Here is a 13,445-nt window from a genome sequence, read left to right as displayed (position 1 = left end):
GATAACCCCAATAATCTCAATCTTGCTTCCACTCATTTCAAAATAAGTTTTCATTGACTTCACTGAAAGCTGGACCAGGCCTAATGTTAATTTGCTAATATAAGCCCTCCCATTGACCCTGAACTTCTATGAAAGAGCTTTTAGAGCTGAAATGCAATGAAAGAAACACTCTTGCATGAGGTAATTTAGTGACAATAAAGGCAGAAATAATTTTAAGTAAAAAGAAATTTGTCAATAATGAAATGGGCCTGAAGAAAAGAAACAGATAAAGTAAAATAGGTTAAAATAATTCCAGACATGAACAAAATAGACCTATGATGAAGAAATAGGTAATTACTGGCAGTGACTCAGATGCTAATGATACAGACTGGTAGACATCTAGAACAGAAAGTAACTTTCAACTACCTCTAAACACATCAAGTTAGAAAAGAATCACTAGGGTACAGATTTTACTGCTTTCTTTCTTTCTTTCTTTTTTTTTAAAACTAAAAGAGCAAGAGAGTTGCCTGTGAATTTTAGATTAAAATAAGACCTTCTTAAATGGAGCAAAGTGGAGTTTGGGCAGGATGTAAAAAAACAGGGTCAAACTCAAAACAAACTTTTTAAAAAAGAAATGTGCACGCACACACGCACGCGCACACGCACGCGCAGAGTACTCGGAATATTGCACAAGGAGATGAAAGTCAAAACGTTACTGGTTTGAGACTTCAGATGCATTCTTTGGATGGGGTTCTTTATTGTCTTGGTAGACTTGGGTGTGGAGGGAAAAATATATGTTCTAAATTTCCTGGAATCATCCTGGGTTTTTCAAAGTGTATCTGATTAAAAACCATTTTTTTAAAAGCAAAAACAATTGAAAAATCTACCTAGGTAGCCAGATGGTCAGGATCAGGATAAAACAAAATTGTTTCTGCCTTGAGCTGTTTGTTCATATTTGCTATCAAGAACAGCACCCTGTATGAAATGACTCCAGATAGTTCTGCCTGACAGTCAGAAAGCTGAAACCACTCTCCCACAAAACGTGTACCCGATGTCCTGTAGCTGATTACATAATTGGAGACCTTACAAGTGTTTGCAGATGGCTTGAGATAAACAATTAGTTCAGCTGCTAGGTATCACAGGTTAATCTGAGCTGAACAAGTTACCACTATTTGCTTTCAAAAGCAACTACTTTGCCTTCATTTTGTTTTTTGCAAGAAGTACTAGGGACCCAGAGCAACTGGTTTACTTTCATCCATGTCTTTCCTGAGGCACTGAGTCAGGATTGTCAATTTGTCTAAGCAGAAATTGTAGCACATTCATTCCCCATGTCATAATGTGATGCTGTTTTTTCCTCTTATGATTCTAAAGTCTCTTATCAGCAGCATTGACCCTAAGATCTGGAGAGCAGCTATAACATCAGAGGTTGTCACTCTCATTAGCTGTCAATATCAGCAGGATGTAAATTATCATCACTCTGTAGATCATTAATATGAACACCAAAGCTGCAAAGACAGTGCAATCTGCTTGACTCTTTTCTCTAGAGAGATAAGAAATGGATAAAAAAAAGTAGGATCTTACAAACAATATTCAGTCTTTGCCAAACCTTGCATCACCTTACTCATGGAGGCCCAGCCTTTTAGAAGGATTTAGGTGGTGTTCAGCTGAGTGCAGCAATGCCTAACCCATTGGCCACCCACTGTCTAGTGGAATTTTGAGTCCTAAATTGGGCAGCTCCGTGACCTTCAACTCCCTATGGAATGCATGGGGAGTGTTAATCACCTAAGAAAGATTTTCATAAACTGGCCAGCTGAGTGAGGACCCACCTAAGCAAACCAGGAGTGAGGTGCCAAGGAGAGGAGCTTAGGTGTTCAAACATCTGATCTGGCCAATCTGTTTGAGGAGCCAGGGATAGAAAACTGCTATGCATAATGCAAGAGCACCTCATGAATGGAAACCTTCCAAGGGATTTTAATTGATGCCAGTTTATAGAGCTCAAGAATAACATCATAATTACAGTTTTTGGAGTGCAATGAGATTTAGTTACAATATTGTAACAATTGTAATACAGAGATGGATTTTTGACATGCAGTTTTCTTTTTTCATTATACACTTTGTTAGAAGAATGAGCTGCCAGAATTTCTTGCACTTGATAGAACACTTCATATAGGTGATTAAAAGAAAATGGTAAAAAGCACTATATATTAATTTGATCAGTTAACCAGTCAGTTCTACCTGGTTACAGTTTTTCTTTTTTATATGGTGATTGTGAACTCTCTTTCCAATCATGTTTCAGAAGTTATGGACATACTATTATGGTACTATATATGTTTTAACAGACTAGAGAAAAGATTTAGAATTTGTTCTTCTCATTTTCAAAAGACTGAAGAAAAAGATGCCGCTAACAAATCTTAGAGCCCATATTCTTTCTTCAGACTCATGGACACATCCCAGCTTGCAAAGATCCAAATACAGACTGAAGATCCAAGATGAAGGACAAAAGAAAACTAATGACTGATGATTATTTTTAAGAATAAAACAAGTAATAAAATCATACATTCATGATTTTGCATTTTAATGTAAATACATTATAAAAGCAGAAAATATTTCAATCAGATATAAATTTGATTCTGAAATGGATGTTAGAAAGGGCTGACCCCATGAATATTTTTACTTAGTTTAAACGAAGATTTTTATGCAGTTATCTCATCAACACCACATGTGAAAGCAGTATGTTGCTATACTGAAAAGGATTCACATCTTCACAATTAGAAGCTCTCTGTGAATTGTTCAACTCAAGCCACAAAAGTACTACCAAGAGTCTGGGTTCAACACTTAGCTCTGGCATGGATTTCCTGCAGGACCTTGGGCAAATCATCTAATATCTCTGTACTTCTATATCCCATCTGTAAAACTGAGATACCTCCTTTATCTGTTTTATATATGCAGTTTATAGGTTCTTACTTAGATTACAAGATCCTAGAGTAGGGACCATGTTTTGTTGTGTGAGTGTACAATGAGGCACTGATCTTTCTTGATGCCTCTAGACACTATTGAAATACAAATACTGGGGAGGTGGGGAAATCTCCCTGGTTTGATTAATATAGTCACAGGGTGAAATTATGGCCCATTATCAATGGGAATTCTGTCATTGACTTCAATGGAGCAGGATTTCACTCTTTTGACCTTAAAATCCATAGAAATCACTGATCATCTAGTCTGACTTCCTGCATCACACAGGTCAAAGAATTGTACCAAGTGATTTCTGCATGAAGGTCATGATGTCTGTCTGAAAGAGATGTTCAATCTCAGTAACAGCCTGAATTGCATCCAACCATGTTTATTAATAAAATTGTACATACTCCAAACTGACTTATGCTTTGTACAAACTGGTCAGCAACAAGATTTTTCAAGGTTACCTAGCAAGACATATGGTGGGAAGCCTACCCCCAAGTGATTGGAGGGGTATCATGTGATCAAGAGTTTTAGCTTACCTGAAAAATAAGAACATAAGAACGGCTGTTCCGGATCAGACCAAAGGTCCATCTCGCCCAGTATCTGTCTATCGACAGTGGCCAGTGCCAGGTGCCCCAGAGGGAGTGAAGCTAACAGGCAATGATCAAGTGATCTCTCTCCTGCCATCCATCTCCATCCTCTGATGAACAGAGGCTAGGGACACCATTCTTTACCCTTCCTGGCTAAAAGCCATTTATGGACTTAGTCACCATGAATTTATCCAGTTCCCTTTTATACATTGTTATAGTCCCTGCCTTCACAACCTCCTCAGGTAAGGAGTTCCACAAGTTGACTGTGCGCTGTGTGAAGAAGAACTACCTTTTATTTGTTTTAAACCTGCTACCTATTAATTTCATTTGGTGACCCCTCATTCTTATATTATGGGAATAAGTAAATAACTTTTCCTTATCCACTTTCTCTAGATCACTCATGATTTTATATACCTCTATCATATCCCCCCCCTTAGTCTCCTCTTTTCCAAGTGAAGAGGCTCAGCCTCTTTAATCTTTCCTCATATGGGACCCTCTCCAAACCCCTAATCATTTTAGTTGCCCTTTTTTGAACCTTTTCTAGTGCTAGAATATCTTTTTTGAGGTGAGGAGACCACATTTGTACACAGTATTTGAGATGTGGGCGTACCATGGATTTATATAAGAGCAATAAGATATTCTCTGTCTTATTCTCTATCCCCTTTTTAATGATTCCTAACATCCTGTTTGCTTTTTTGACTGCCTCTGTGCACTGCATGGACATCTTCAGAGAACTATCCACGATGATGCCAAGATCTTTTTCCTGACTCGTTGTAGCTAAATTAGCTCCCATCATATTGTATGTATAGTTGGGGTTGTTTTTCCAATGTGCATTACTTTACATTTATCCACATTAAATTTCATTTGCCATTTTGCTGCCCAATCACTTAGTTTTGAGAGATCTTTTTGAAGTTCTTCACAATCTGCTTTGGTCTTAACTATCTTGAGTAGTTTAGTATCATCTGCAAACTCTGCCACCTCACTGTTTACCCCTTTCTCCAGATCATTTATGAATAAATTGAATAGGATTGGTCCTAGGACTGACCCCTGGGGAACACCACTAGTTACCCCTCTCCATTCTGAGAATTTACCATTAATTCCTACCCTTTGTTCCCTGTCTTTTAACCAGTTCTCAATCCACGAAAGGACCTTCCCTTTTATCCCATGACAGCTTAATTTACATTAGAGCTTTTTGTGAGGGACCTTGTCAAAGGCTTTCTGGAAATCTAAGTACACTATGTCCACTGGATCCCCCTCGTCCACATGTTTGTTGACCCCTTCAAAGAACTCTAATAGGTTAGTAAGACACAATTTCCCTTTACAGAAACCATGTTGACTATTGCTCAACAGTTTATGTTTTTCTATGTGTCTGACAATTTTATTCTTAACTATTGTTTCGACTAATTTGCCCAGTACCAACGTTAGACTTACCGGTCTGTAATTGGCGGGATCACCTCTACAGCCCTTTTTAAATATTGGTGTTACATTAGCTAACTTCCAGTCATTGGGTGCCGAAGCCGATTTAAAGGACAGTTACAAACCTTAGTTAATAGTTCCGCAACTTCACATTTGAGTTCTTTCAGAATGGGTGAATGCTATCTGATCCCGGTGACTTGTTAATGTTGAGTTTATCAATTAATTCCAAAACCTCCTCTAGTGACACTTTCAATCTGTGACAGTTCCTCAGATTTGTCACCTACAAAAGCCAGCTCAGGTTTGGGAATCTCCCTAACATCCTCAGCTGTGAAGACTGAAGCAAAGAATCCATTTAGTTTCTCCGCAATGACTTTATCATCTTTAAGCGCTCCTTTTGTAGTTTGATCGTCAAGGGGCCACACTGGTTGTTTAGCAGGCTTCCTGCTTCTGATGTACTTAAAAAACATTTTGTTATTACCTTTGGAGTTTTTGGTTAGCCGTTCTTCAAACTCCTCTTTGGCTTTTCTTATTACAATCTATTTCAGTGAGGTTATTTCATCTCTTCCCTTGAGGCTCCACTTTAGCTGAGATCACTGATGCGGCTGGAAAAAAAATCCAGAAAAACAGTTTTTTTAATTATAGGCAACAGTTCTAAGAATACCTGAATCTATCCATTTCTGTGGGATGCTTTGCTTCCAGTTCCTTACTTGTCCTCCTCCCTCTTCCTGACATATTCTTCAGATTAAAAATGATTAGGGGACTGGGCTTATGAGACTGGTAATGGAAGCCTTCATCACCATATAATAGTTCCTTGATGGCTAAGAGCATGTGAAATACGATTTAGTGGTCTCAGTCCAGTCCCTGAGTGTTAGTTGTAATGTTTGTCCATTAATTGGTCCTGTAAGCCAAAACCATAATTGACACTAATTGGCCTTTATTGCCAGCAAAAATGCTAATTTACATGCAGATTGAGCTATCCTCTCCTTTTATGGAATTATTTCCTCCAAATCAGGTATGAGGCCAGTTTCAGGCATCATGGAGATACTTACAATGCAGTGCCCTATGCTGTATCTGTTAAGTGGTTAAATAGAGGACTGTAGTCTGCAGAGCAATAAATCCAGCACATTCACAAGCATTAAATTCATTTTTGGAACAATTAAACTAAGTTATTTCCAAATTGCATGCTTTAAAAAGAATTCAATGCTGACCTGAGACCTTGCAAACCAAGGTTTAACTCAAAACACATTTTATGGTTGAGTTGTTATAAACCCTTGATACTAAGGATTTATAATGCAAATGCTGACACAACCTTAACTGTGGCCATCTGAGTGGCACCACTATAATTAATTGACAATTTAATGAATTCAGCTGCACCGGAATTGAACAAGTAGTGCAAGAAAACAAAAACTGCAGCATTTATGTAAGCTATGGGTGAGACAAACCAGTAGCAAACCAAGGTGCACGCACATATAAAACCTGACAGAAATTGTGTTAGGAGGGGAAAAAAAATCTATTCAAGTATCATTGACTCAAGAAGAACTTAAGAAATAAATATATGGCACCTAGCTTTGCTTTTGGTGTGGAATGGAATAAAACAAAATCAGTGCCGTTAGCTAGTTCTTTTATTCTTCTTCATATGAGAAGGATTTGAGGCCATTCTGAGCAACACAAGATGTGTTAAACTAGAGATCAGGGACTGACTCATCATTAGATAAAAATACATTTAAACTGAGAAACAAAAGCTGTGAAAAATGGTTTTGGTAGTGGGCAGCAGATGAAAGAAAAATCAAGCCACATGAGGAAAGTTAAAGAAAGTCATGAAAGAAGGAGCTGTATCAGAGCATGCTTTTCCTTTCAATTTATTCTACACCCAATGTTAAATAGAATATTATATATAATGCTACCAATTATGTATAATGTTGTTCATCAGCACTTGAATTGTAGGGAGGATATTTATTACGAAATAATTAGAAGCCCAAACCTTATATTGTTTCCTGGACCATATCTATGCAATAATATATATGCAAAACTATCACGGGCCACCCTGATGGGGATGAAGTTAAAGCTGCCTTAAAACCCATCAATGGGACTATAGGCATGAGCATGACAGATTAAATTGCTGATGAACAATAAATTGAAAGGATAAAAACATATATTGCTGTAAGTGGCAAATCATCACCCATTAAGTTATGATCACTTCAAGACTAACAGGTGCATAATTGGAGAGAGCAGTCAATCAGCATGGATTCACCAGTAGCAGAATGAACAGCAAGCCAGAGGGGGAAAAAACGTTTGTGTGGAGTACTGAGTAAGCTGTCAGAAAAGCCAACAGTACACATTGTACAGTTCAACCTGCTCCTCAAGTCAGAAAGGAAAAAAGAAGAAAGGAACAAATCTACAATGGCACATGAGCACTCAAGTGTTATTTTCAGCGCACACTTCCCTGTCCCTCCTTCCATTTCTCTTTGAACCTCTCTGACACCCAGGCTCAAACCTAACATTTCTTGCATCTACGCTGCAATTGTGCTAATCCAGGACTCTGAAACAGTATCCCAGGACCTTGAAGGGCAAGTCAAGCCAAAATCCAAGGTCTGAGCCCTATAGCTTTGCACTGTAGGCACAGCTCTGCTTGACTCAGGTCCCGGGAGTCAGCCAGAAGTACCCCACAATTCCATAGGACAACTTCCCTTAGTCCTCTCTATTCCAACAATCTGCACTCCACTCTACTGAAAATGGAAGCTGCCCTCCCCACCACCATTTGGCGAATGGCAGCAGCTCAGGTTACCATTAACCCATTCTCTTCCAAATCACCAATCTGCTAGCACGGTATCAGAGAACCTCACATGGGTTTACCACGTAGAATAAACTGATCAAGCCTTTTTGTGAAGTGAGCTGCTTCATGGTCATAGAAGCACAGCCAGATTTTGATGAATCTCTGGTGCAAGGCCAGTAAAACTGTGGACTTCAGCAAAAGCACCAGGAACAACAATATGTACCAGCAAATAGCTAAAAAGCTTGCTGCTCCGCACTTTTTCCAAACAAGGGATCAGTGCAGGGAGCATATTAAGTGCTTGGCTGAAGGGCAAGTACTGGAAGACCAGGGATAAGAACTGCACCTCAAGCAACTTGCCAATGAAATGCCCATTATATGATGACTTTGACCAGGTTCTGGGCACTGCACCCAGGATGGAGCCAACCGTGTTTCATGACAACCTGATCCGCAGTGATGGTGCCCTGCTGGGCCCTGAATGCACCATGGGGACTGACGAGAGCCAGCAGCAGGCTCCCAGTGAGGAACAGAAAGTGACTCTTAATGAAATCAGTCTCAGAGGAGGCTGTGGATCAGGATCAACAGAAAATACTTGGTCTCTATTTGGAGCTGTTTGATTCCCCTCCCACCTGCAAGGAACAGCCCACTGATGAGCCTGCAGAGAATCCGGTAGAGACAGAAGCCACCCTGGAGCCCAGTAAGTGTATGGCTCAAATTTAGAGTTTATTATTACAGTAATGGGAGGGATTTCTGCTGTAAGAAACAATGCAAAAATGATAAACCCTGGCTACTAGCATCTGGCCACTAACAGTGGATTGGTATCACACAGCCTAGGTGTCCCCCACCACGAGGAGTTCAGGGAATTGTGCACTAAACAACCTGTAAAGGTTATTTTAACAGTAAAATCATAGGTGTTTGCTAAGGTCATTCTTGTTTTCCTTTTCAGTTATAAGAAATTTGCCACTTTGTAATCACTCTTTCTGGGTTTGTGGAGCCACTTCTACTTCCAAATCTAGTGCATTTCAGTTAGGGATTATCCACACAGTCTGCAGGTCACAAAATCATTTCTCCAGATTCTAAATGTGTGTCAGTTTTTCTCTAGAACTGTGCTGGGTGGAGTAAAGCTGCAGAGTTAAGCCATGTGAGCTAACACAGCATCATGTTAATTCTCTCACAGCTGCTGATTGCTGCAAAGTTCTCCTGAAGAAGGAACTCCAAATAGTTAACCACACTGTGGGGAAGGGTGTATTTAAAGCCAGGCTCCTGCTGCCTCCCCACCACCCTGCAATGTACCTTCAGCCCAGCAGTAGCTTGGACATCTCCATGTTGAGGTGGCCCAAGCATTCAGGACCCAAGCAGCTGGATAGGGCAACTACACTGCATGAAGGCTTCCTTGTTCAACTCTTCTTCAGTGGAAACCTCTACCCACCTCCTCTGCTGTCAACTGAGTGGAAAAGGAGCAAAGAACATGGAGGCAGGAGACTTGCAGTGGTAGGAGGATTGTGTTGAGTATTAACAATTTCCTGCATGTGGTTTTATAATGGCAGCTGGCCTTCCCAAGTTTGAGTGTTTTAGTCTTTTAAGACCTTTACAAATAAATTCCATCTATTTACCCACTCTGCCCCTTCTCCCCCACAATCAAATTCATTATACATCATGTCATTCAGATTTACATTGCATGGCAATCAAGCCCACACCCCTACCAAGAGCTGCTCCCCTCCCCAAATGAGCCACTTTCCCTCCCCCCCACACACAAGTACATTCACATAGGTACTATTTCCCCTCTTCCATTAGGCTATGCAAGTCCACAATGGGGGAGCTCAAAGCATCCTTAACTTATGCTGCCTGACACACCCTGCACTTTCTGGCTGAAGGAACATAGGTCCTGTTCAGGGGGAAATGACTCACCTCTGGCTTCAGAAAGGTTGTGAAGAGCACAGCAAGCCCCATTAACAGGGGCAGCATTGATGACACTGGCATAAAATCCAATGTGATTTTAATCTTCCAAAAGCACATTCAATAGCCATTCTACAGCTGTTAAGGGTATAAACAAACAACCCTTTTTTTTTTTATTTTGGCTAGGGCCTCTGAAATCAGGGTAGGGTTTCATAAACCAAGGCAAAAGTGGGTTATTGAGGGTCCCCCAAAATAACAGTGGGGACAATAACACCATTTATGTCAATGTAATCTGGTGCCAATAGTGCCCCAACCTGTCCATGAACGTAGGCTCCAGAGAGACAAAAAAACTCTGGCATTGTGAACTTTTCCTGTACAGCCCACACTGACGTTCATAAAAAATGCCTCTGTGGTCCACGAGTGCCTGCATAAAAACGGAATAGTAACCTTTGTGGTTTATGTACTCTTTGAGGAAAAATGAGTCCCATCAATAGCCCTGGAACAATTCAGAAACACTATTCTCTCAAAGCCAGTAATTACTCAGGAATACCTTTAATGCCCACCACCTTGGGATAAACCATATGCCTGTTTACCCATTGCCAACTTTCCAATCTCAAACTGGTTAGCCACAGACTTATGGCAGTCTGAAGTAGCCAGCTCCCAGACAGTTATAGCAATCTGCTTCTGGACTGTCAAACGTGACCTGAGATTCATAGATTCATAAACTCTAGGACTGGAAGGGACCTCGAGAGGTCATCGAGTCCAGTCCCCTGCCCTCATGGCAGGACCAAATACTGTCTAGACCATCCATGATAGACATTTATCTAACCTACTCTTAAATATCTCCAGAGATGGAGATTCCACAACCTCCCTCGGCAATTTATTCCAGTGCTTAACCACCCTGACAGTTAGGAACTTTTTCCTAATGTCCAACCTAAACCTCTCTTTCTGCAGTTTAAGCCCATTGTTTCTTGTTCTATCCATAGAGGCTAAGGTGAACAAGTTTTCTCCCTCCTCCCTATGACACCCTTTTAGATACCTGAAAACTGCTATTATGTCCCCTCTCAGTCTTCTCTTTTCCAAACTAAACAAACCCAATTCTTTCAGCCTTCCTTCATAGGTCATGTTCTCAAGACCTTTAATAATTCTTGTTGCTCTTGTCTGGACCCTCTCCAATTTCTCCACATCTTTCTTGAAATGCGATGCCAAGAACTGGACACAATACTCCAGTTGAGGCCTAATCAGCACAGAGTAAAGCAGAAGAATGACTTCTCGTGTCTTGTTTACAACACACCTGTTAATGCATCCCAGAATCATGTTTGCTTTTTTTGCAACATTATCATACTGTTGACTCATATTTAGCTTGTGGTCCACTATAACCCCTAGATCCTTTTCTGTCGTACTCCTTCCTAAACAGTCTTTTCCCATTCTGTATGTGTGAAACTGATTGATCCTTCCTAAGTGGAGCACTTTGCATTTGTCTTTGTTAAACTTCATCCTGTTTATCTCAGACCATTTCTCCAATTTGTCCAGATCATTTTGAATTATGACCCTATCCTCCAAAGCAGTTGCAATCTCTCCCAGTTTGGCATCTGCAAACTTAACAAGTATACTTTCTATGCCAATATCTAAGTCGTTGATGAAGATATTGAACAGAGCTGGTCCCAGAACAGACCCCTGCAGAACCCCACTTATTATACCTTTCCAGTAGGATTGAGAACCATTAACCTGACTGGTCACTTAAAATCACATGATATAGTTTCTGCATACTCATTGGATGGCCAAAACAACAGAAAACAAATAGTAAATGATGCACTTCCAGTCTACATCTTTAAAAATAGTTAATTCATAAATTAACTTCAGGCCATTTAATAGTCATTCTACCTAATCAACTCATTACCTCTACCTTAGAGAAAGCTTTAGAAGCTAGGTATATAGACTGCTATAATAGGGCAAAAAAGCCTCCAACTATCAGTGACCAAGACATGGGTGGTTGTGCCTATGGGTCAAAACCAGAGTTAATACCCAGAAATTGGAACTCACGGTCACAGCTGGAGTCAGAGTGCAGGTAACAGAGCCAAGGGTCAGAACCAGGTTACCTGGAGTGTGATAAGGTAGGGGCAGGACTGGGTCCAAGACTAGGAACAACTAGGAGCTATCACAGCAATGAATGACTGCTTTGAGCAGCTGCTAGACTACTGCTGCAGGGCTTAAGAGCCAGTCTGATGATTCTTCCAACCAATCAGGCAGCCTAGCCAATCAGGCAGCCTACTACAGGCCAGCTGTGCTCATTAGATTGCCTGGACACTAGCTTTTCTGCAGGCTCTGAGTCTTGACACTGCACAAGGCAGGAAGGGATTGATTGGCTACTGAATGTCCAATTAGCCCAAAGTAAGACACAGGAGGCTTCCATGGAGGGGTTTAAAAAGAAGAGCCCTGCTCAGAAAGCAGGCAACAACAACAAAAAAAAGGCTACATGCTTCACTGTAGGAGAGCAGTCTTGTGCCCACCCACTTCTTGGGATCCCATACAAGATCTCATGGAGCAGAGAGAAGAGTTATGTTGATTCAGACTTGTTTGGGACTTTGAGTACCTTGAAAAGGGTAGAACTGTAAGTGGCCCAGCTGGAGGGATAAGTCTCTGCAACCGAGGAGGAATTGGAGACTGGGTGGAGCAGTGGAAGAGCAGCTGAGAACTGATGCTGAATAGCTGCAGAACCCCCACAATGCCGCAAGGGGGTACTCTGATAAGGATGCTCTATTAGAACTAGGCTTGTTACTAGAGCTTTCCAGAAGACAACCCCATTTAACAACAAAACAAATTGAAATATAAAAACCTCAAAAGTTGAAGGGCAATGAAAACAAAACCCTTTGAATATTTTCATGGAACAGAAGGGTGTTGAAACATACACGAAAACCTGGGCTCTTCAGTTCAGCGCTCTCTCTCTCATATATATATATATGAGATGTAACCAGAGAGCCCTGGACCAAAAACTCCTTCCTGGCAAAAAATGCATTGAAATAAATACATCTCTTTGAAATATTTTGGCCTTTGATAAAGTGACATACTTTGATGGAAATTCATTTAGTCAAAAATGTGCTGATTTGTTACCATATTAGCTAGTTTCAGTTAACTGATTTAACAGCATGTTCTGGAGATCAACAAATCTGGGCTCCATTTGACTAAAATGGGGAGTAAGTACCAGAGTTAAGCTTGCTTCATCCATGCTTCAGCCTGCTACAGGTTAGTTTCTGTGAAGATTGTGTTGCTTATTACTGTGTTATTTACAGTAAACTGAACTCATTTAGGGCCCTGAAGATCAAAACTAAGACCTCAAACTTTATCCACCGGGTAACTGGAAACCAGTGTGCATTACAAAGCTTGAGTGTTCTCACTTGATTTAAACACAGTTTAATAATTAACTTCTGCTTTTACAAAGGTGAAATTTTCTAGTCATCTTTTGATACATCGTCATGTTGAACACATTTTTGTAATCCATTTTTGAGCTGAGAAAAACATAAGTAATTGTGATATGATTCACATCATAGACAACATTGCAATCTTATTGCCAAATGCAAATGAAAAATAAAGTTATTGGTTACTGCTACAATTTGGATATTCAGAAATCACTGAGGATCCAACGTGATCAATAGATTGCAAAGCTGAGTAACAAACAGAAGGTGTGCACCTTCAGTTGAAGAATATTTGTGGTTGCTTCCCTAAATCTCAGTGTTATCCAGAATGAGTCCCATCCAGTTAGATCTCATCCAAGCTCCAACCTCAGATAGTATTGAATGTACTTTCTGGGTCAGATGCATAGAAATAAAGAGATTTATAAT

The 13,445-nt window shown here is 40.3% G+C and overlaps 1 long non-coding RNA gene across 1 annotated transcript in view; it reads left to right on the top strand.

Moving 5' to 3' along the window:
• LOC115652123 overlaps positions 1 to 9,185 on the top strand; it is a 114,433-nt gene extending 105,248 nt beyond the window's left edge. The window contains exon 3 of the long non-coding RNA XR_004000554.1: positions 8,888 to 9,185. This is a non-coding gene — a long non-coding RNA (uncharacterized LOC115652123). The remainder of the gene's footprint in view (positions 1 to 8,887) is intronic.
• Positions 9,186 to 13,445: the final 4,260 nt, after the last annotated feature.

This window comes from Gopherus evgoodei, chromosome 5 (assembly GCF_007399415.2).
Source record: "Gopherus evgoodei ecotype Sinaloan lineage chromosome 5, rGopEvg1_v1.p, whole genome shotgun sequence".
NCBI classification, from domain to species: Eukaryota; Metazoa; Chordata; order Testudines; family Testudinidae; genus Gopherus; species Gopherus evgoodei.
The sequence above is the reverse complement of the archived record's forward strand: the minus strand, read 5'-3'. Positions and strand labels throughout refer to the sequence as shown.